Source organism: Pteropus medius, unplaced genomic scaffold, assembly GCF_902729225.1.
Source record: "Pteropus medius unplaced genomic scaffold, Ma_sr-lr_union100, whole genome shotgun sequence".
Taxonomy (NCBI): Eukaryota; Metazoa; Chordata; class Mammalia; order Chiroptera; family Pteropodidae; genus Pteropus; species Pteropus medius.
In genome coordinates, this window is record NW_024352785.1 from 11,806,949 (window position 1) to 11,831,568 (window position 24,620).

The 24,620-nt window shown below is 35.8% G+C and overlaps 1 long non-coding RNA gene across 1 annotated transcript in view; it reads right to left on the bottom strand.

Annotated features, from left to right (window-relative positions):
- The window catches only part of LOC120590858 (uncharacterized), a 459,896-nt gene that overhangs the window by 200,965 nt on the left and 234,311 nt on the right, over nucleotides 1-24,620 (bottom strand). The gene's annotated exons all lie outside the window — the stretch shown is intronic.

The following is a 24,620-nucleotide window of genomic DNA, read 5'->3' on the forward strand; positions in this document are numbered from 1 at the left end:
GTAACCCATTCATTCTTTTAAAATGTTCAAATAAGCCAATAATACTATTACATTTAAATATAACAATCAAACATATCTTGAATTTAAATTGGAGTATTAAACAGGTTACATGAGGCAACTATATTTCTAAAGCATAGAAGCCTAGTGTCTATGGTTCCCTGAGAAAGAGACTCTGATACGGGTACCTGCATGCAGGAGGCTTTCGGGAAGTGGTTTAAGGCATAACTTTATGGAAATGAGGAAAACAGGATTGGGCAGAGGGAGAAACTGAATTTAAAGCAGAGGCCTTAGCCAGTTCTCCAAGGATCTCTGGAAGTTACGTCTTTTTAGGATTGCTCCAAACCTAGGCAAGGCAGCCAGCCTTCAGTGCCTCTTCACCAACTAGTCAGATGACGGTGTAGCTTTAAAAAAGGCAGATCTCCTCAGCTGAGGGCAAGTCTTGAAAAAGGATTCAGCTGTGAGTCATAGGCAGCTAACGTTCCCCACTCACAGTTGGTGAAATAAGTGCCTTAGTCCCCCAAAATGGGTAGGGTGGCACTCTACAACAACCTCTACACAGTTGATGCCTCAACTATTGGGAAATATACCCAGTACTGATAAATCTCTCTCTTTGGAATGTTTTACCTCCCAAAATAGACTGTATTGAATATATTTTTAAATAATAGTTAAAATCTCATAAATTTTGTGTTTTGGAAATACTTCATCCTAAAAGTTGAAGACCATATTTCTGAATGACAGACAAACTGAATCCCCCAAAACATTGGGAAGAAACTGTATTTTAATAAGGAAGAATACACATTTCCTATACTGTTCTTAGTGAATTAACTGATGTTAAAAATTCAAATTAATTGAATAATGTTGAAAGCAAAAACACTATTATTATTAAACATTATTATTATTTAATAAAAACATTATTATTCAAATTAATTGAATAATGTTGAAAGCAAAAACATCATTATATGAGCATTACAGTGATCTATGTACTCCATAGACCAGGGACTTAGATAAGCTTTTTTGTCAATCACAAAAGTCTGCTGTTCTTAATAATAATGGATAGCATTGGGAATCAGAAGCCTGAGTACTACTCTCAAATCCTCTATGTCCACGAACAATATAAATATATTAAATGATATTTGGAATACAACCTGTACATTATGAGCAATACTATTTAATCATTCATTTATTAAGCTCCTACAGCATATCAGGCAACATGTAGGCATCTAAACAGTATCTTAAACCAGAGTTAATAAGGTCGAAACTGTGTATGTGGATATATACATAGGTATTGTGTGTTCATATATACACACATACACACGTACAGAGACAAGTACAAATTTCATTATATTTTAAGCATCTGTGATGCAAAAGAATTTAAGATCAAGAATTACAAAGATAAATATCATGGTCCCTGCCTGCCTGCTGGTCATCCACCTCAGTAAAGATATTGCTACTGAGGCTCTCTCAGTGGACACACACTCTAAGAATGAAATATAATTATATAAAAAGAGGCAAAGGATTCAGGAATCTTGTTCTGGAATTTTGAGATCTAAATCCTAGCTTTGTCACTTACTGTGTGAAGATGGGCAATCCTTTAATCTTAGTTTCAGACTCTTAATGAGAAATGAGAATACAAATGTCTGTCTCATGGGACTGTGGGGAAGCTTAACCAGCTTTGCTGTTTGCTGGGTCTTGTACAGTGTCTGACACAGAGTACACACACACACACACACACACACACACATCCTAGATGTTAGCTAGTATCAGTAATTACTGCTGCTGTTATTGTCTCTACCCCACCTCCATTGACACTCACTTTAATGTCTGATGAGTTCTCAAGAGCAGAGCATAGAGAAGATAAGAAAACTATCCACGGTCTCAGGTAGAAAGAGCATCAAGATACAAATTTGCACACATGCTGAATATCATCCAAAAGATAATGTCACAATACCTTCTTACTGATGTAAAACTAGCATGGACTAAAAGCAGTGTCATGTACTGATATGAAGTATGATGTGTATTACAATTAGAGTCCACCGGTTGTCAAGGGATATCAATTGGTGGTAACTGTTTATGGAAAGAAGCAAAGAAGAAAATAAGATATTAATACCAGACTAATGCCAAAATCGACCATAAGTCAGATAGTGAATAAAATTGAAAATATAATGAATTTATCATAACTATTTTTTTCCTTTGATATAAGCCCCCAAAATGGATGCATTAATGCTTTAATTAGGAAACAGTTCATATCATTCTTTTGTGATATGTAGAAAAAAATATACAAAATAAATTCTTTTACTATGTGAAACCTAATATTTCTAAATAATAAATCACTTGAATTTTCATAATGTTTATTGTTTGCTAAGGGCATAGAATGTCTCATTTGAAATAGTTTAATTTCGACTTTTCCGAATCTTAAATTCAACCATCTCATGTCCCTTTCCTGCCCTAGGGGACTGGTGTGAGAGAGGAGGGAGAATCACTGCATAAGGAGAGGATAAGGAAGCGGGGGTGGATAAAATTCTTAATGTTTCAAGTCCTTGGAGGGGCCGATTTCAATCATGCATAGTAGTTTGTCTAGTAATGAATTAGTTAGGACTCTTGGTTGCAAACAACAGAAACTAAATTTGACTGATTTAAACAGAAAAAAGTTAAATATATAAAATTTAAAATATCTTATATTTGAGATATACAAACATTTTGGGGTAATTCACAGACTCACACAAAGTGGTGAAGAAAACATGAAACATGAATATTCACAGCTAGAACCACATCTAACACCACTTTAGAGGATCAGTGTGGTAAGGACATCACTGCTGCTACCTCTGGACACAGATCACTCTGGCATTACCCTTTGCACAGAGTGCTGCCTGCTGCTGGTGCTCCCCCACACCACTCCCCTTGGGAGCTGGACCTGGTTTCCACATCTCAGTGCCCCAGAAAAAATTATCTCCTACCTCTTCTTTTCTGTATAATTAGCTCCAGATTCGGCTTCCTTGGAACCTGACCTAGCAGGCTGACTTAGCCAACCATTAATTGTTGGAACCTACTTCCTCTGCCCCAAATAGTGAAGATCTGTGTTTTGTGGCTTAGAGAGTAGAAGGTGGGCCTTTCTTCCTAACATGACTTATATGGCAGAGAGTTTATTAAGTGAAGGAGGTAACTGAAATGCTGAAAAGCTAAAGAAAATGACAGACTCCCATTATAAGGCCCAAGAAAAAGTATCTTCCAGAAGCCCTTCACTTGTAGTACACACTTTCATGACTTCAACGTTAATTTCTTGTATTTCTTCGGCTTTTACATTCCTAAGTCTTATGCAGATCACTTTAGTAATTAGTATGCTCATGAAACTATCTACAACTTATAAATAATTTTGGTTTTGTTAATTTTAAAATGTCTTCTCAAAGGTCACAAACTGAAATGCTAAATGGGAGCCAGATTTAAGGCACAGATATTGGGTTCTAGGAACTTAGTACTAAATATATTGTGTCCTCTTTGTGTTTTCTAAGGATAACTATTCATTACTCATTCAAATTGACTGTCTAGCGAACAACATGAAAATTATCTTACTTTAGCTATACCGAGCAAACTGCAAAGCCAAATGGGACTTCTACTGAATATAATAACAGGACAGGTTCCAATAAAGCCCATATCACTTGATAATGTTCATCGGTAACTCAATTCAAAAATTATCTAACAAAGGTCAGCTGTGAAGCAAGGAATTCAAATGAATTACTTGAGCATAACCAAAAGTACTTGTGAGAAAAACTGATTCATTACTTTTTAGTGCCTAAGAAATTTTCTTTGCCTATCACTATATTTGCTATCCAATATAAAAGTCCCAAAGAGTAGAGGAGGAACGAACATCTGGTAGATTTGTAGCATCACAAAAGGCAGAAAAATCAAAGACAATCAGGATAGAGAAATGGTCTTCCTTAGGCTGTGGTCTATTTTAGAATTTTCTTACTGTTGTTTGCCATTATCTTGGAAGATGTTTTGCTTAGAAACTAAGAACTGCTCCTCTCTAAAAGGACCTAATTGGTGTGGGTAAATTTCTAAATTTTAGGGGGGAAAAATTATTTCTTCTAAATTTCTAAGAGTAGTGTCCCACACCCCCTTTTTAAGAATATACTTATGTGTATATGAACTGCAGTCAAAGATTGTCTGCTTCCCATGGGCAATGAACCATTCATGAGATTCAATCAGCTCATCAGGGGATGGCATTAGGGTTAAGAAAAAGATCTCTAAGACCAATGGCTAGTGGGCGCCATTGTGTGTGCATGTGTATATGTGTGCATCCTCTGCGAACCTAGAATATACATCTTAAAGGAATAAGTTGTAACAAGACAGCATGGATTTAAAGGGATCTATCTGACCTCTAAATCTAGTTTCCCACATTCTAGATATGACAAAGATGCAGAAGGTAGGAAGGCTACTCTACTGTGACTTTTCATTTAAGGTTTGTCAACTACGAATTTAACAAGCTTTTAGGTAAGCAGGCTGACCAAGCCAACCATAGCTAGAAAGACTGATTTCAGTTCTAAAAAATGACTGCCCAGCAACTAAAGCCTGGCCAACAATGGAGTTGTGAGCTGTGAGCCCCTAGCTCCAGAGACATTCTAGCAACGGCTAGATAGCAGTTGGTCATACATTCTTAAAAAAGAGACTCAGTTAATGGTGTAATAGTCAGTGGTCTCCAAAATGCCTTCTAACCCTAAGGCTCTGTAATTCTAAAATCCAGCTGTAAGAAATAGAACTGAGGTCACACCAAATAGCTGCCAGATGAAACAGATAATAAGACAAACATCTATAACAGGGTGGAGCTGGAAGAACTAACAGAATCAATACCTCAGTTACTGAGTGATGGGTGGCAAAGATACTTGCCAGGGAGTTGCTAATCTCTCCCAGGCAGGTTAACCTCTCTGACTTTTATGTATGTCTATTTGGCAGCCATCCTAAAATAACTACTGCTGGACTTCCTTTGTAACTCTTCTATTTAACTTAAGTTGTTATACAAGAAAATGCATTGTATCAGTATAAACTTAGCTCTCTAAGAAAATCTTACAAAGAAGCACTATATTCTGAATAATGCTTATAAATACTGGTACTTAGCTCTCTTACTAAGAAAATCTTACAAAGAAGAACTATATTCTGAATTATGCTTGTAAATACTGGTACTATTTAATAAGCCCAATGCAACATTGCAAGTTTTAAGAGATGGCTTGAGATCGGAAACAATAGAAAATAGAATTTATTTCTAAACCCTCAGAATTAGTATGCTGAAATACGTGAGGATCATCTTTTTATGTGAAAGTGTTAATTCTTGTTAATTCACTTCTTTGTTGCTCCACTGGTTTCGTGTGTGTATGTGTGTGTGAATGTGTGTGATTTTTTGGGGGAGGAGGGCATTAGATTTAGTCGTAAAGAAGGACTAGTGAGTATTATGGGTTCTGAGTAAATTTTATCACTCCAGGCAGCCAGTATTAGAAACATTTTCTTTTTCCCAGCAGCCATGCCATTTTTTTTCCCAAGTAGTGGTCAGGAATGAGACACCAACTAAAGGGAGGACATGCATTCTGCCCTCAAACTCTTCCAGAATAGCTTTGATTTCTTCTCCAAAAATATGGGCTTCCTGAGAGTAGGAGTTGTTTTTTTCTTGCTTTGGTGCAACATTCAAAATTGTTCTAAATTTTACCTTTGAATCTGAATTTTTAATCTCTCATTGATGCTTCAAATATTTTTTCCTATTCATTAGGCAGCATCCTCCAATCTACATTTCACTATAATTTGTACCTCATTTAACATTATTACTTGAAATTACTCTGGGATGTGGTTAGTTCCAAAGAATTTCCATAAAATAATGTCACATTGCCATGCTTAGTTAAGGACACAAGTGATCTTAACAAAAGGAGTGGAAATCATAAGCAACATGAGCTATAAAATCATGCATATGTAAGAGCAAACATATTCATATGTAAAAATTCTTCTAATATTAGACTCTCTCCATTGTCGATAGCAATAAAAAAATTGTGAAAATATTTTTCTTATGAGATATTTATGAAAGACAAATGGTTCCCTCTAGCTTCTTCTATAAAGGACTACTATAGTTGCATTTAGTTATTGGAATCATATGAACTCCTTGCAGGCTGTTCAAATAGAGTAGCTGAAATTGCCTAATCCTTTGCTAAGTATGCTTCCTTAATTCTGTGTTCGAAGCTGAAATTGCTTCAGCAAGGTTAAGGTAGGAGTCTAAGAGAGTTAAGACAGCCTCAGTCATGTCAAGTTATTTTAACGTAATTGGAGGTTAGGAATTAGCCCTGGGATAAGGGATACCTTATAATTGGAAATACTTCAGAAATTTGTAATATGTGAGAGAGAACTTAGACTTAGTACAACTGAATCCTTTTAGTCTGAGATTTTGGCATTTATGATAATTGGTAAAGGTGTAGGTTGGGGTGGGGATGGGTAGAGTGGAGATGATGTACTTTCTTTGTAGTCATAAAAATGGCCAGTAGGAAGCAGCTTTCCTGGCTCTCTAGAGAGTAAACCCTATTTAATTGGGGTATCGCTTTGTACCTTCCTGGGGGGACCTACAAAGAGGCATCTGTAGGATGATTCACTTATTACCTACCTTTCTTTTCTGCACACACGCCTCTGTCAGTTGTGTCTGGCCCTTCTCATTGGCTGCCATTCTCTGTGGCATCCCAGTCAACATATTTTTTTGTTCCAGCTGCAAATCATTGCCTAATCAGTACTTCTTAATCTTTCTTTGCTTCAGGTTCACATACATTTGTCAGAAGATTAAATTAAAAAATAAATGTAAGCCACTGGTTCCAGTGGCAGGAGTAAGGGATTAGGAAATGCTAGCTTTCACCATCTTCAGCAGCAGCCTTCTTATTCCTTCTCTTTATGATATTCTACATATTCCATTTTTGAAAATACTAGTGTCAGTTCCATCCATTTAGACACATAAATACTAATGTCCAATTATGTTTATCTGCCGATAAATTATTTGGGAGAACTGAGTTCCATGGGGAAAGTAGAAATATTGAATAGCTTATCTTGGAAAAAACATATTGAAATATTTTCCACAGAATTAACTGGCAAATAAAATTGAGTTACATTTTACAGAGTTCCATTTTGCATCTCCTTTACAGAAATAGTCTCAGTTTCACTGTTTTTTTTTTTTTGTCTCTTTGATTTACCTCTCATACACTTTTTTTTTCCTGAACAAGAGTTTTTAAAAATTAACTTTATTTTTTTACAATGTCTTTTTAAAGAATTTTCCTTAATATATAGCTAACATACAATATTGTATTAGTGTTAAGTGTACACCATAGTTATTCAACATTTATATACCTAAAGAAGTGATCATCATGATAAGTGTGGTGAACACCTCTCAGCTACTCTTAATAGTCTTATCGTTGGTGTCAGCAGTTCTTGCTTGCGCATCCTTCAAGAAGGGCTAACAGGCTAATTTTTTTAAAAGCAAGAGAAAAGGATGAATTCAAGATGAATGCACATAGGAATTAAAAGAGAAATTTACTACAGGGTTACCTTATGGATATCAGACTTAAGGTTTTAAGTGCAGTCCTTTCTATTCACTATTCTCCAAGTTTGTTTTCAAAGTGAGGCTTCTGACCACGGCCTCAGTCCTGGGCAGCTCCAGACAAGGTTGTAAATTTGCTAAAGTTTATTTTTGGCATGAATGTCTTCCAGTTTAATTGCCTCCTGTCTTCTATGGTCACTTCTTTCTTCTAAGCCTAGAGACTTAATTAATTAGTCGTCTTTGGCAGCATACATCCATTTCTCTTTACAATAGAACTTTAAACCAACAAACTGAATTCCTGAATATTTCAAATTCCCCACCCAAAAGAGGTTATGATTGGTTTTGACGACATCTCTTATAGGTTATAGCTATCACCAGGACCCCCGTAAGGCCACTGGTTAATTCGGTGGATGATGCAGTGGATGTCCGCCTTGGGTCATATGTTTTCTTTGACCTGATCAGCTGTGACACAGTAGAGTGCAGACCTTAGTGACTGTTAGTACAAACTGCTCTGAAACTTAAATGAATAAGTGAAACAAACCAATTTGAAAAGTCTATATATGGTAAAATTCCAACAATACGACATTCTGGAAAAGAAAACTATGAAACGTAAAAAGATCCATGTTTACCAGGGGCTCGAGAAGATGGAGGGAAGGATAGTTACATAGAACACAATGGATTTTTATGGCAGTGAAACATTCTGTATGATGATGTAATAATGGTGGATACATGTCATCATACATTTGTACAAATCCATAGAATGTACAACACCAAGAGTTAACTGTAATGTAAACTACGGATTTTCTTAATACTAATGCATTAATGTAGGCTCATCAAATGTAATAAATGCAGAACACTAGTGCAAAATCTTAATATTAAGAGAGAGCTTGTGGGGGAGAGTGAAGGGGTATATGAGAATTCTCTGTACTTTTCAATAAATTTTCTAACACTGCTCAAAAAATAAAGGAGACATAGACAAATATAAGGTGAGCAGGAGGACAGCAAAGTTTATGAAAAATGTCTTTAAAAACACTTCTGTTTCTATAGGCCTGTTTCTGAATAAAAAGTACGGAGTCATGCAATTAATGTAAGTTTTTAAAAACAATATTAGCAAAGCCAATTACATTTCATCACCCTCTGCTAGAAAATAAAAATCTGAAATAATATCTTAAGAATACTGGCAGTTTTTGACTGAGAATTCTAGCAATAACCAGGATTGCTGAAACAATAAAATATATTTGTTTCTTTTCAGTTAAAAATAAGAGATTGATTTTTCTTTTATCTGAAAATATAATGGAATTACTAATCAGAGATAATTTCCTAAAATGAAAATATCCAAATGGCATATATTAATCAAATCCAAGAGAAAAAGCCACCACTGGAAAGTGGCCACATACAGACTAAACTGTAGTCACCTGCCTCATAGTTGTTTTGACCACATCATAGGTGGAAAATAAGGCTGGAAAGGCAATGTGAGCCTATGAAAAGTAAATAGGAATGGAAGAGTCTTAAGGATACAGAAATAGCATTTTGAACAGATTATAGAGCAAGAGAGGTCAGGATGGATTGGAACAGAGAGCAAAAGTCAGTCTTGACAAGCAACCACTTAATACTTTCATTAAAAAATTAGAACATGAAATAAAAGGAGGAGGTTACATTAATAAGCTTGCGAAATAGATACCAGTATTTTTCGCCCATGAAAGATCCAAGAGCCCAAGAAAGACAGAAATTACAATTGATCTAAAACCTGAAAAAGGTACTCTAGAGTTTAGACAGGGAGTGCTTTTCAAAATTAAGTCAAGAGAAATAATAAGTTGTAGGAAATGAGAAGTACTCAAAACACATGTTAAGAAAAATTTTTTATATAAGAGAACATAAATGAGACTTCCTTACCCAACAGAAAGGAGAAACAATATTTAGAGAGAGAGAAAAAAGACTAGAATCATTTCCCACCATTTTATTACACAAAACATGTAATATGTAACTCTAGTCTAGCCAAATGAAAATTGCAGCTCCAGAGAATGCCTACATAGGAAGATCTCAGGACCAACAATTTTGTCGTGAGGGTGGGAGTGGGGTGGGTATGAATATGTTTCACATAGCACAATATAAGAAAATATAAGAAAAAAATCAATTGCCCATATTAAATAATGGTGTCTCCATTATTTTGTGCCAATCGCTAAAGCTTGACACTTACCTGGCTTTATTACTAACAGACAGACAAAAAATTATGGATAAAACTAAATCAGAGTTTCAGCTTCCACTTAGTACGTAGAAAAGTAGAAAAGAATTGTTCCCATTCTATTAAGAAGAAACCCAGAAAATCTACAGATCAACTTTTGTTGAATGCATCAGAGATCTAAGGTCACAGAACAACCAAGTAGCCTAAAATCTAAGGAAATATAGTCACCTGCAAGGGAGGAGGTGTCACACTGGCTTATCTGGGGCAGAGGCCCAGAGAACATAGAGTTCTCATGCAAGTGGTAAGAAGCTTTCAGCTAAGATGTTCATGAATTCCTAAAGATCAAGAGTGAGCCAGTGGGAGAGCATAAAACTCTAGCAACCAGAGACACCAGGAAAGTTCACAGCCACTTGCAAGCTTTGCTGCCTTGACCTCACTGAGTACTAGGAAAAAAAAAAAAAAAAAAGAGGGACAGTTTTTTGTTTGTTTGTTTTTGTTTGTTTGTTTTCTGGATGTGCTACCTGTTGGGGAAGATCAAACACTGCTGTGGAAAATACGTGAAGCGAAGCGTGGCTTGAAACCTTCTTCCCTCAGAAGCAAAAACCTGAGCAACTGGGGGAAAGGAAGCAAAAACTATGACATGTGTGAAGACTCACTGTGGATGGGGAAAGGGAACAGAAAAAAAAGTCCCTCTGTCTCTGGGTGAGAGGCAGACAATTGTCATGGACCCAGAGCTGAGAAAGTTCCACTCCCTGAGGATGAAACAAGACAATGGAAAACAACATCCCATCTTCTGAGAACAAGCTCATAAGCATGGAGTAACTAAAGTATCAGAAGTCTCCCACTGGAAGAAGGGCAAAAACTTTCAGAGACACTGTCTGAGGTGCAGGCTCATGGAGAAAGTTCAAAACTATGTATAACCATAGCAACAATAAAATCCCAAGAGAGCTAATATTAAGCAGATTGCAAGATACACACTTAATATACAAAAATCACTTCTACCTCTATGTATTAGCAATGGGTAATTGGAATTTAAAGTTTTAAAAAGTATAATTTTCAGTAGCATCGAATACATTAAACATTTTGGTATAAATTAAAATATGTGCAAGAGTTATATGTTGCAACCTATAAAACGCTGACGAGAGAAATTAGGGAAGACCTAAAAAAATGCAAAGGTATTATATTATGTTCATGGTTTGGAAGACTAAATGTTCTTAAGATTCATTTCTCCCCAAACTTAACTATAGAGTCAATGCAAAATCAATCAAAATCTAAATGATAAATTTTTTCTGTGGAAATTAAAGAATTAATTTTAAATTTATTAGAAAAGGCAAATAATTTAGAATAGTTAAAACAAGTTTGGAAGAGAAAAGTAATATTGGAGAATCCACATTACATTATTTCCAGACTAAGTATGAAGTTACACTAATCAAAAAATTGTAGTACTGGTGAAAACAGAGGCATAAAGACCCAACTGAACAGAACAGAGAGTCTAGAAGAAAACACAGGATAAATCATTGTGACCTTTAGTTAGACGATTTCTTTAGGACACTAAAAACATGAACTACACAAGAAAAAAGTGGTTAATTAGATTTCATCAAAATTGAAAACTTCTATTGCTATTAAGGAAACAAAAAGTAAGCCACGTATTGGGAGACAATGTTTACTATACTCCTATCTGATCAAGGACTTTTTTCTAAACTATGTATAAAACTCTCAAAACTCAATAATACGAAAACAACCCAATATCAAAAAGGGGTCAAAAATTCTAACAGATATGTCAAATATGAGCAAGGGCAGCTTAGTATAATAAGTGTATAATGTGTCAAGTTGACTATTTTGAAAGTTAGCTTTTATTTGGATGTACATGTTGTGCCATTCTCATTATATATCTAAACTTCATCCATTACAATCACTAGTAAAGAGTTTGGAGGAGGATTTCGTTAGTTCTGTTGTTAGCAAAAGGAACCACCTATGACTAATTTGGCTAATGATCAACCATAATTCCTAGATCCCTTACACTGTACCTGCCCATAGCCAGTGATTCCCCATTTTGCATTTGTGTACAGTCTCTACCCAATTACCTGCACTAATGGAGGGGAGCAGTGGTGCAGATAATCTCAAACAACAGCTGACATAAACACATTTCTTTTGGTTTGTTTTGTTTTGTTTTGGAAAGCAGTGCATGATTAATTTTGCAGAGTACACACCCTCATACTTATAGCTGGCTTAGGCTATAGTCAAAGGCAGTGTGCATGTTCTTATGGGCACTGCCTTAGCAGCAAGAGCAGGTAGGGCAGTGAGGAGCAGCTGGGTAATAGCTGGCCAGCTGCAAAATTGCACTGACAATAGCTAAAACTGAAAGCTGCCTTATGTGGCTTATTAAATTTTGTTTTTGCTTGTCTGCCATCAATACACTGACTACACATTTTCCTTTATATACATCATATATTCAGCCAAATTTAGCATGCTTTCATTCATTCATCTATTCATTCATTTATTCATTCATTTAATAAAAATATATTGAGCACAATCTTCCAATCATTATTCTAGGCACCAAACATAATGATGATGATGATAATAATAATAATAATAACAATAATAATAATAATAATAATAATAAAAACACCTTAATCTTGCCCCAATACATTCCTATTCAAAAATAATTTCCTATGCCTGAAATTCCCTTCCTTTCCCTTCAGGACTCAGTGGCATCTTTTTCTCTTTTTCAAAGACCGCTAATTTCTATTTGGGTATCGTGTGGTTCCAGAGACATGGCTCTTCCCTGAGGTCTAGGAGTCAAGCATGTGATCCAGGCCAGGCCAACCAGAGTGAATCCCAGGACGTCTGCAGGGAATGCCAGGGCATGTGTGCTCCACCCTGCTCTGCACTCCAAGGAATGACCGTTCAAGTGCAGGAACTGCTGCAATGACTGTGCTGTCATGAAAGGGACTGCTGACCTGCAGCCAAGTTGATCCACAAACAGCAAAACTAAAATGAAGAGTCCAATTTGAGACTCTGATCAAGCTTCTCTTTTGACTTTTTAATTACGTGAACACATTATTTTGTTTTATTGTTTAAATCACTCTGAGATAGGTTTTCTCTCACTCACAAGTAAAAACAACATAACTGATAAAATTCTTTTTGCCTTATAAAGTACTATTGATACCTCAAGGGCCATCTTAAAAGTTTTCCTGATCCCTGAAACAATACCTTATATTGCAAAACACATTCTTGGGCCACAAACTGATCAGAATGTGGACTCCTCTGACAGCACAATGTTGCAGCCTTGACCTAAAGTGAAGTGAGATTTAGTTTCTCTCCACTGAATTTTCCTGACATTTCGCCAGAAGCTCTCTTATTTGGCCTTCACATTCTATTCTAAGATTATTTCTATGTTTATATTCTTCCTCCTTGTACACTGTAGTCCTTTAATTGAATTGTCCCTGCTGAATTTCGTTTTCATTTCCAGCTTGCCTCAGTAATTTAAAAATTTTAATGTCAATGTCTCTGCCACCAGCCTTTCCACCCAACATAATGTCATTAGAGAACCAAAATAGCTCATTGCATGTCTGATAATTCAAAATCAATACTTAAATAGAGGTTATAATAAAACTCTCAGTAAATTAGGTATCAGAGTTAGCTATTTGAATATTTCATTTTCACTTCAGTGAATCCTACAAGTGAATCAAAATGGAAAAGAATGCTTAGGTTATTCATATTCCTGAAATCAGAAAACCTGGGTTCAAGGGCCAACTCCATCACTTACTGGCTATGTATTTTTAGCAAGACACTTAACTTCTGGGCCTCATGTTACCCTTTGGAAAAATGGGGATTATAACCGAATTATTGTTTATATTGTAAACTATAAAGCATCTTACAACTTTAATGCTTTCATTTTTTTATTCAACATTATTTTTTGAACATCTCAGTGTCCAGTCAATATGACAGCCATCAGGGATACAGAAATAAATTCTGTCAATGAATCCATTAAGGGTTCCAGCAAGTAAATCCAGCAAGTAAAGAAAAATTAAAATTCAGAGCAACACAGCATGGAAATTTTCTTCATTTGGTATGACAAAGACTGCTAGCTATTCATACATTTTTTTAAAAACCTATTTATTTTTCTTATGGTACACATAGCTAGACCACATTTCCTAGCCTCACTTAAAGATAAGTGTGACCATATGACTGAGTAATAGGATACGGAAGCATGTGGGAGTGATATGTACCATTTCCAGGTCAAATAAATTAAGTAGATATGCTCCCTTCCACATTTTTTCTCCTTTGACCTGCTATTAATGCAAATAATAACGAAGCCATAGGGGATGGTGGAACCAGCCATAAGTTAGAGAAAACATGAATACCCGGCTCACTGTATGAAAGACAGGCACCCTCATCCCTAAACATCTGGCTCAAATTGTTAGATAAGGGAGAAATAAATGTCTATTGTGTTTAAACCATCAAATATTGGTGTCAATTTATTATTTAAGCCTAACCTACCTTAATCACTACCCTAGAACAATATAATCTTTTGCCTTTCTGCTTGACAAACAGTTCCTTTTCAGTCCTTTTTCTGGCTCTTTCAATCCTTACATTTCAGAAAGTCCCTGAGTTGTCTTTGAACATTTTCTATTTTTTTAAATTTATAACCTATCCCTCAATAATTATAGGATTTTGGCTTTACCCTGAGTAAAGCCATCCAACATCATGGATTTAACTACCATCTCTATAATGATAATTCTTAAATGTTAACTCTAGCAAAGAGCTTTCCCTGAAGTCCAGAGTCAGTAGTCCAGCTGCAAACTTGGCATCCCTACTTGGATAATTCTTTGTCATGTCAAATCGAGCTCCTTAGATCCCTTCCAAAACCTCCCCACCTTTGTCTTTCCATCTCAACTGTTTACGTACATCTCAACTTTCAGCTGTATCAGCAAAGTATATAAAGAATTTAACTATTACTTATCACTTTCATCACTACCACCCCGGACAAGCTACTATCATCTCAGACTGGATTATTAGAGTAGCCTACTAAGTAATTGCCTAACATCAGCCTTTGCCCTCTTACTATCTACTCTAAACATTACCGCCCAAGCCATCCTCTGCTTTCCTTTTAGAATCTTAATGCCTTTCTTTTCACTCAAGGAAAAAGTCAAAGTTGTATAATGTCCTCCACACTCTTATACGATAGAGCCTGTTATTATGTTTTTAACTTGATTTTCTAATATTCTCCATTCATTAACTGTTGCAACTTCCTTAGTTTTCTTGCAATTCCTCAAGCACTGCCACGTACACTTATATCTGAAGGACTCTGCACTTACTTTCTCTTGTGCTTGATCTGCTTTGCCCTCAAGATATCCTCATGAAACACTTCCTTATCTTCTTCAGGTTTTTACTTGAAAATCATCTCTTTAATGAGAACTTCCCAGGCCATCCTATCTGTAATTGCAACCCCCAAACAGTTCCTATTGCTCTTCCCCAATTTATTTTTTCTCCTTGTCACTTCTCACTAGCTAACATTTTATATATTTTACTTACTTACTTTATTGTGTATCTCCTCCACTAGAATATAAATTCTAAGGAGGGAGATTTTTGCTTGCTTTGTTAACTTCTGTGTCATCTCAACATAGTATAATGTCTGGTACATAAGAGTAGTTCAATCTTGAGCTAATCTAGAGGATTGAATAAAGCTTAGCCAGGGAAAGAACAGGAGATGGATAGCAATATAATATAAAATATATGAATGCAAAAGGTAGCATGGCGTATTTGGGTAACCTGACAACAGATGATCATAATCTGATCATTAAGTACTGCTTGAGGAGTGATGAGAGAAGATGCTCAAGACTTAAGAAAAGACTATAGTACAAGGACTTTTCACCTCTTTTCATGCTAAGTACACGGATTTTATTCTAGAGTCAATGGAGAGCCACTGAAGGACTTTTCAATAGTAGAATGAAAGAGCAAGAATCACACTATAAAAATTATTCTGACAGCATAATGAAGGATGCAATGGGGAGAAGCAAGGCCTAGTTAGGGAGAATAATTAATAAATTGTTACAGTAGCCCTAGATAAAAATGCTAAGAGCCTGAAATTAAAAAAAAAAAAAAAAAAAAAAAAGGTGGGGGAGGACAAGTGTGCAATATATTTATGAGGCAGAAATAACAAAACCTGGTAACTAACTCAATGTGGAGACTGGGATTATGGAATGAGTTTAGGATAATAGATTGAGGTAAGACAGACCTTGTAAACGTTCTCAGATATCCTCAGTTACCTACTTCTCTCTCTCTCCTTGAGTTGGTGCTTCACTTGGGGAGGCCTCCTGACTTTCTGATCGGCCACCAAGAGCCTGAATAACACAACCTGAAAGTTAGTTCCGTATGGTGTGAATACTGAACAGTGGAAACTCTGAGACTATGGAGAGAATCAGGCAGATGAATTCCTCCCCTATTCTCTCTTCTGTTTAGCACTTCATGGCATAGTTTCAATTTGCAACACAGTCAGAGAAGTGCCACATACCTAGAGAATACACTTGATAAAAGACTTTCTATATTCTTTTATTGTTTGTTATAAAGATAGGACCAACATAGTTATGCATTGTATCACATAATTTACATCTTTCCTTGCTTCATGTTCTTTTTGTCCTTATCCTCACTATCCTGGGCTTACACTTTTCAAATAAAGTTTTAACAGCTTAGTCTTAGTCTCAGGGTCTGCTCTCTACAGCCCTCAGACTAAGACGGATAAATTCTAATGTTTTAACTTAGAGACTGAGTGTTTCCATTAGGGTTTAGATAGCAGGTTAAGAAATTCCATATTGATAATATTAAGCATGTAATGCTAAAGCAACATGCAAGTAAATATTATGTAGCCTGGTTTGGAGTTCATGAAAAAGTGTCTGAATAAGATGTGAAGATTTGAAAATCATTAGCATAAAAATTTGGGTGGAGTTTGGGGTATAAGGTACACTATGGTCTGAATGCGTTGAAATCCTAATGAACAACGTGATGATATTAGGAGGTGAGGTCTTTGGGTGGTGCTTAAGTCATGAGGGCAGGGCATTTATAAGCAAAATTAATGTCTTTGTAAAAGATACTCCAGAGAGCTCCCTAACCTTTTCTGCCATGTGAGAAATCTGCAATGAGAAATCTGCAAACCAGAAGAGAAGAAGGCCCTCACCTGACCATGCTGGCACGCTGATATCAGACTACCGGTCTCCAGCACATTGAGAAACGTATTTCTGTTGTTTATAAGCTACCTAGTCTATAGTATTTTCTTATTGCAGCCCAAATGGACTAAACATGGAAAGAAGGGAAAATGTTTATGGAATATAAATCTATAAGAGCTAGGTAGAGACGGAGAAGGAATTACCAAAGATATAGAAGGAAAAGAAAATAATGGCTTAATGAAAGTTAAGGGGGAGAGAGTTGCAAAGGGATAAAGTAAACAACAGTGTCAGATATGGTTGAGATGACAAATATGAGGAAGAATATAGAGTGACAGATGAGTCTGTTATGGCTGATACTATTGAGAGCTCTTCCCATGGAATGGAGGTGTCAGAAAGCAAATTGCAGTAGGTTAAGTAGTGTCAGGGAGGTTGCAAAGTAGAAAAGATTATAAATTCTTCTTTTAAAAAATCTTATTTGGAAGGGAAAGAGGTCACTGGCATTTTCACCCTCGAGAGAAATTTCACTGCCAGCATGCCTTCCTGAATGACATAAAACAGCAGTGGCATTTAAAAATTATGCAAAGCTTATTAGAGATATTATCCTTCCATAGCTATTGCTAGTATTAAAACCAGTAATTTTGTTAGCTAGATGACACTGCAAATCACATATAAGCATTATATTGGAGTTACTGGATATGTTGATTCTATCACAATGAAATACAAAAGTAATGATTCTTTCATACACCAAAAAAAAAAAAAAAAAAAATACTAGTCTTGGAAGACATTTTCCCTATCACATAATATAAAAACTTCTATAGAACTCCTTCTATTGTCATAGAGCAAAAATCAGCTATTTCCACCTGAGCTACAACAAATATAATGATAACGAAGAAGTAATTTCATTAAATTCTAAAACACTGCAAATTGGTACAATAACAAATTTAAGTCCAGCAGTAGCCATTACCATAAATATTCAGTTCATAAAGATTTTGTACTTAAAGTCTGATCTATGAATAATTTACTTAGGGAGATTAAGACGTTTCTATTGTTACTAAAAACACTCTAAATCAAGACTCTGATTTGGACTCTGATTATTAAAAGAAGCACAATAATGTAGGATAAAAGAAATTAGCTGATAACCTGAAAGAAGAAAAAAAAAAAAGATGAGCAAAAAACAGGATATATGGTTATGCTTTCACCAAAAGATTAACTAGGAAGAAAGAATGGAATTCATATCTAAATCACATTACTTATAATTTGGTGGCTAGTTTAAGAGAAATACAAGGCCTCTAGGTCTCCAGATATTTCCTTTTAATATTTCAATAAAAATAGTGTAAGCCCCCATCAGATTTGACCACAGGAAACCCAACTTTACTGGATTTTTCTCTTCATATTTTTCTAGGAATCTTCATGGAAATTACTAAACATTCCATAAACACAAAGGAGCTGTCCTTGTCTGCTAAGCTGTCTGTCTCACTGCAGACACCTATTTAAGTTTGCCTGTTGATCACACCTTGACTCCAGACACCAGATACCCCAGGCTGCTACCATTCTCTTTGCACCATTTTGTCTGAATTTAGATACAGACCTCTCCCTATATTTCGATCAGTCCAAATAAGACTAGATTATGATATTTAACTAAGATTTTCTGAAGCTTCAAGATAAAAGGAAGAAATTGAAATTCAAGAAAAGAAAAAATATGTAATTGAAATTAAGTTGTGACCAGAATCCACTAGTCAAGACGCTTCCTGAATATCTTACTTCTGAACCCCGGGTTATTGTTTTGTGGGGATCACTTACACCTAAACCTGGGAAATGACTCAATATGTCTTCCACCGTGGAGTCCAGACACTCTATCACTTGAAACCCTCACAGATGAAAGACTTTTGTTTTCTAAAATTAGATTATTTAAAGATAATAACAAGCATCTTTTTTTCCATCTTCATTTTCTTGAAGTTGTCAATTTCTCTGCTTAAATTAGCATAACAAAAAGGTCGATTAAGCATTTTTCCTAAAATAAAGGAAGGCTGCCCTTAAAGGTGAACTCAACCACATCTCTAGCTTCATTATTATTATTATTTTTAAATGGGAGCAAAGAGGTTCGGTGTCAGCTAGAATAGGCATTATGGCATGTATGAAATTTATTTTTTAATTCTATTAAACAACAGAGCTCAATATATTAGACACCAGGCACTGAAGGACAGTGATCCCTGAACCATGGCATATGAATGAGAGATGGGGGGAAAAAAAACACTTGCAGCAGCTTACTACATGGGAAAAGTTTCCTCGTTGCAACACACACAAGGAGAGGAAACACAGATAGAGTCCAGTGGTCTCCCCAATTTAGAGAACGTAACTGGGAGCTTGAGGAATCCGAGGTGGCTAGACTTCACAAGGCACAGTACCAGTAATAATCTAAACCCCTTAGTTTGACACATAAGGGTCTGTATGATTTGACCCAATTATCTACCTTCGATTATATCCCTTTGAGAATTTCCCCTCAAAATTATCTTTTTGGCAAGTCAAACTACTTCAGTTCCCTAAGCGTATCTTTGTCTTTGCTGTCCACTATGGAAATTTTCCACACTGCCCACCCTGGATGATAGCATGGTGTTCCCCTGCTGAACACTTTACTCAAAGATGAAATCTTGACTCCGGCACTACTCCCCCAGTGAAGCCTCTTCTGATATCCCCACTCCAGCCCCAGTTAGAGCCCCAAATTTCCTTCCACTGGACTCCACCTTAGTTATGGTAGGCTGAATGATGTCTCCCCAAAGATGTCTACATCCAAATTACCGGAACCTGTGAATAGGTTACCATGGTAAAAGGGACGACGTGATTAAGGGTCTTAATATGGGGAGATTATCCTTGACTACCTAGGTAATCCAAATATAATCTCAAGAGTCCTTACAAGAGTGGGGCAGGAGGGTTAGAGTCAGTTGATAGAAGCAGAAAGAGAGTGGGGAGGGGAAAGAGGATGGAAGATGTTACACTGCTGCCTTTGAAGATGGAGAGTTATGGGGCTATAAATGAAGAGTACAGGTAGCTTCTAGATGGGTTGGAAATGGGTTGCTATTAGGAATACTAATAAACATTTATTTCTAGAAAAGGCAAGGAAATGGATTCTCCCCTAGACCTCAGGAAAGAATGCAGCCTACCAACACTTTGATTTTAGGAGCCTAATCTCTAGAACTGTGAGGGAATAAATTTGTGTTATGTTCAGTCACTCAGTTTGTGTTTGTTTGTTATAGCAGCAACAGGAAATGGAGAAGGTAGCTTATAGTGATTGCTCTCATAATGTCTAGAATACATTAAAGCATTTATTTGTTTATATGTATCTCTTTGCTGGTAGAATATAAACTTTTTAAGCAGCCATGATCAGGGCATATTAAATCTCTAAGTCCTTATTACTCAGCACAGTACCTGGCATAGTAGTAAATATTTTTTGATTGAGTGGATAAGTAAACTAATAAATAAATGTTTATTAGTATTCCTAATAGCAACCCATTTCCTTCAATGCTTTAACTCCACTCCAGTTCCAGTGGCTTTGAAGATAAAGGGTGGGGCTATGAGCGAAGGAATGCAGGTAGCTTCTAGAAGAATCAACAAATTCTCATTTCATTTTAACTTGGAAGTGAAGTTTAACCTTCACATATGTTTCACCAATGCGCTTTTGGACTATCCCTCCAGGACAGTTCTCAATGAAGAACTGTCATAGTGAGAAGCCTTTTGAAGCATTATTTTTTAATCTGTAGAAAACCTCAGTAACACTGGTTTTGTTTGAGAAATCAGAAGACAGAAGAGAAGCTGTAAATCTGTGTTGATCCCAGATTGAGTAAATAGCCAATGCTGACAAGGAAAACCTAAGGTTTGAGTGGGAGCTGGACTGAGCAGCCTCCTCGTACCGTCTATCCTTAATATTTCTCCTGCACATTTTTACTACCAAATTCTGGCTGTCACTCCCCACATGCACAGACCCCCTGCCCTGGAGGATGCTACTACCGTGATCTCTTAGTTATTACTCCCTTATCCAGGGCCTTAGCGGGGGTGATGCTTTCCACTCGACCCCATCTGGATCTGTGAGTGCATTTTCCTATAAAAATACTATAATTTTTATAATCAAGTATAAGATATGGTAAAAAGAATCTAGCCATAATGTTTGTTATGGGTTGTTGAATATATCTTTATAGATTGGTCTTTGAATTTCACCATCATTTAAAACATTTTGATGGAACATGACTTTGGGTTCCAAACAGACTACTTAAATATCATACTGCATTTAGCTCAACTGGAGTCTTGATTTTTCAGCAAATAAACATACCTATCATGCCAAGTAAACAACTTTGGAAAAAGCATATGCTTTTAATTCATCAGAGGCTCAAAATTTGGAATAAAATTTAAATCTGATTTTTATTTACAACTTAAAATGTTTCTAGCGATTTTGAAGCTAGAAAAATATAGGTATCTCATGCCCTATATTTTCCTGGCAGTGACATCAAAGAGCCACTTTATACCAAAGCACACAATGAAAGGAGAACAAAGTCCCATTTTTTTTCTGACAGCAACAGGCAAACAGCTCCAATGGTTTCCCTCCCCTGGCATCTCCTGTTTAGCATCAGTCTTTTTTCTCCCCTATAATGCCAGACAAATTAAATGACCAGGGCTACCGCTTCTTATTGAACATCCAAAGGGATTAAATTTCAAATGTTCAGCAATAGATTGATACTGCTGGAAGAAAAACTGGAAGCCAACAAACTGCTAGGCTGAGTTTATGGCTCCATATGTAACGTCATCTAAAAGAGTATGCGACAGTTTGCAAAACAAGCAGGCTCTAGGCAGCATAAGCACTTGGCTCGGGCATTCAGACAAGAATGACAAAACTAGGTTCTTGCATCAGCTCTGCCTCTAACCCTGTGATGATTTTGTTGCTATTCGAGTATTTCTCCCACTGTGACATAGCTAGCAAACATACAGCAAAGTGACCCAGCTTAGAAGTAAACTCATCCAGCAGCTCTTGGCTCGAGTAAATAAAAAATGAAATTGCATGACATTTGGAGTAAACATTATAGACTCACTTAAATAAAATAAATCAGTCTGATATTTCAAGATGCTCAGTAGTTCTAATTCAATGAGAAAAAGAAAACAGAAGGAGCCAGTAGTCTCTGTCTTTCATCAGATTATATATAGGTAGCTGGCATGAGTCAAGCCATTTCCCTGTTTAAGAAGCTGTTAATCATCACAATGTAAAGGAGAGATGGTACGATTTGAACATTTACCTTTATATGTTCAGTCTCAGAAACTAGTTTTGTTCTGTTCTACAACTGTATTTTTTTCCCCTAACTCTGAGATAGTCACATGGAAAACAAAACTTATGTTCTAGAGTCTTTTTTTTTTTTCATTTATGCTACTTATACTATAGCTGCCAGATTTGTCCTAGTTCCAGATATATTTTGCAATAATTAAAGCAAATAAAAACATCAGTCGGCCTGACGTCTACATGAGACTTGTGCGAAAGTGTTCTAGACTTTGATGGCAGTAGAATCTTTTTATACGAACAGATTTTTAGCTACTGACCAAATAAATCAATATTTATCACAGAAACAACTTTGGCAGGGCAAAGTTGTTCCTCTTCCCCTAGAATACTCCTCCTCATAGAGTACTATACTGCTCCTGATAGCCTGTCCCTGGCCTTTGCTCAAATGATGGGTAATAGAGTGCTTGGGGCACAGTATAGCAGAGAGAGCAGAAACAGAGTTGGACACAAATTATCTCCCTTACTGAGGCTTTGTCTGCTTCTTCTCTCTCTTTCACTTCAGTATATAGCTGGAAAAGGTAGGAGTCCAATGGAAATGTTTTATGACAAGATTTTGGTTGGTGGTTGCAATGTAATTCTACCCAATGTCCTAAAACCATATAGTCATTCAAGCCAAAAAGGCGATTTCAACCATTTTTTTTTTCTTTTCAGCTCCATAAGTCATATTATTTCATCTCCTCTCAGTATGTTAATTAATCTTTAAATTATAAATGACACATTGTGGTGTATTTTGGAAAAGACAATAAACTAAGTAAAACTTTAATTTTTCAGCTTTCTTTGGAAGGTGTCTCTTCCCGTTTAGATTTAATCTTTTTCTTTTTTCCTTTCCCTTTTTTCTTTCCTCCCTTCCTTCTTACTTTTTGCAAATATACCCTGAGAATATTTTTACTCTTATTTCCGACTTTTGAACTTTAAATTCTTATATTTTTGAACTAGATCAATTAGAATTAGCTTATAAATATTTTGAGAATTGGAGGGATAATTATGTATGTCAAAGAAAATATTTTTATTAAAAAAGGAAAGCATCATATATTTTAAAGAGCTTTAGTTACAAAATTGTTTTAGACATTTGTCTGATACTTCCAGTTCATCAACTCTATTATGACGCCAAAACAAAAGCTGACTTAAATTAATCCTTTCTGAAAATAAGCTACTAATAAACTGGTAATTGAACAATAGGCAGGACTCTATTTGAAATCTAGTTAATAGTTTTGTTTATAGAGCCTTTGTATTTTTCCTGTTATATTATTATTATTTTTAAAATGTTAGTGCTTATGACATTCTAATCTAAAGGTAAATTTTATTTCAATTATTTTTATTATAAAACTATGTTCTTGGAAAAGTACATCCTTACTTTATATTCCCCTACGCTGTGTACATAAATCACACGGAATCTGCAGCAGTAAGTCCAGAAATTTTTCTCAGCCCACTTTGAGTAGCTATATGAGAGCTTCTTTTGATATATTCATATGCACATGAACCATACATGCCATTATTCTAAATTTGCAAACAGGATAAAATTGTTAAGTCTGCTTTGATTTTTCCTCTCTAAACCTTGATTAATGGATGTATAACTTGCATCTTGAGGAAACAATGAGTTACAACCTAGCAATATCACCTGGGTTTCTACAAAGCAACAAAAACTGTCAGGACAATTCAATTTCAGGGCTGGGTCTACCTCTAACCAGCTAGATTAACACAAGGAATCATTTACCATCGCAGGGCATGAGTCTCCTCTAGGACTAAATAAGAAGATTTTAAAAGCTGGTTTCTAAATTCACTTTCAGCTCTCACAAATTACAAGCCTTTTCTTTGTTTCTTTGCATGCATTTAGTTTTCAAATCAACTTTATTAAAGTATACTTTATAGATTTAAAGAAGTAGCAATTTTAAGCGTACCTTTTATAAATGTTGACAGCTGTATCCACCCATATACTAATATCCCAAACAAAATAAAAGATATTTCTAACTTTTCTGAAAGTGTCCTCAGGGTCTTTTTCAATTATTCCTTACCCTTAACCCTGGCAGCAGGCAATCACTCACTGATCTGCATTTTGCCCATTCTAGACGAGTATATGTATGTAGTCATATGATGTGCCTCCTTTTTGTCTGACTTTTTATACTCAGCATAATATTTTTGAGATATATACATATTCTTACATGTATCGGTACTTTATTTCTTTTTATTGATGAGTTGTATTCTTTTTTTTTCTGTGTTCATTATATTTTGTTTATCCAATCACCTGTTGAAGAACATCTGGGTTATTGGAAAATCTTAGCCATTTTGAATAAAGCTGCTATAAACATTTGTGTACATATGTACAGTCCTTTTGTGAACATATGTTTTCACTTCTTTTGAATTAATAACTAGGAATAGAATTTCTGAGTCATATGATAAGTATATGTTTAATAT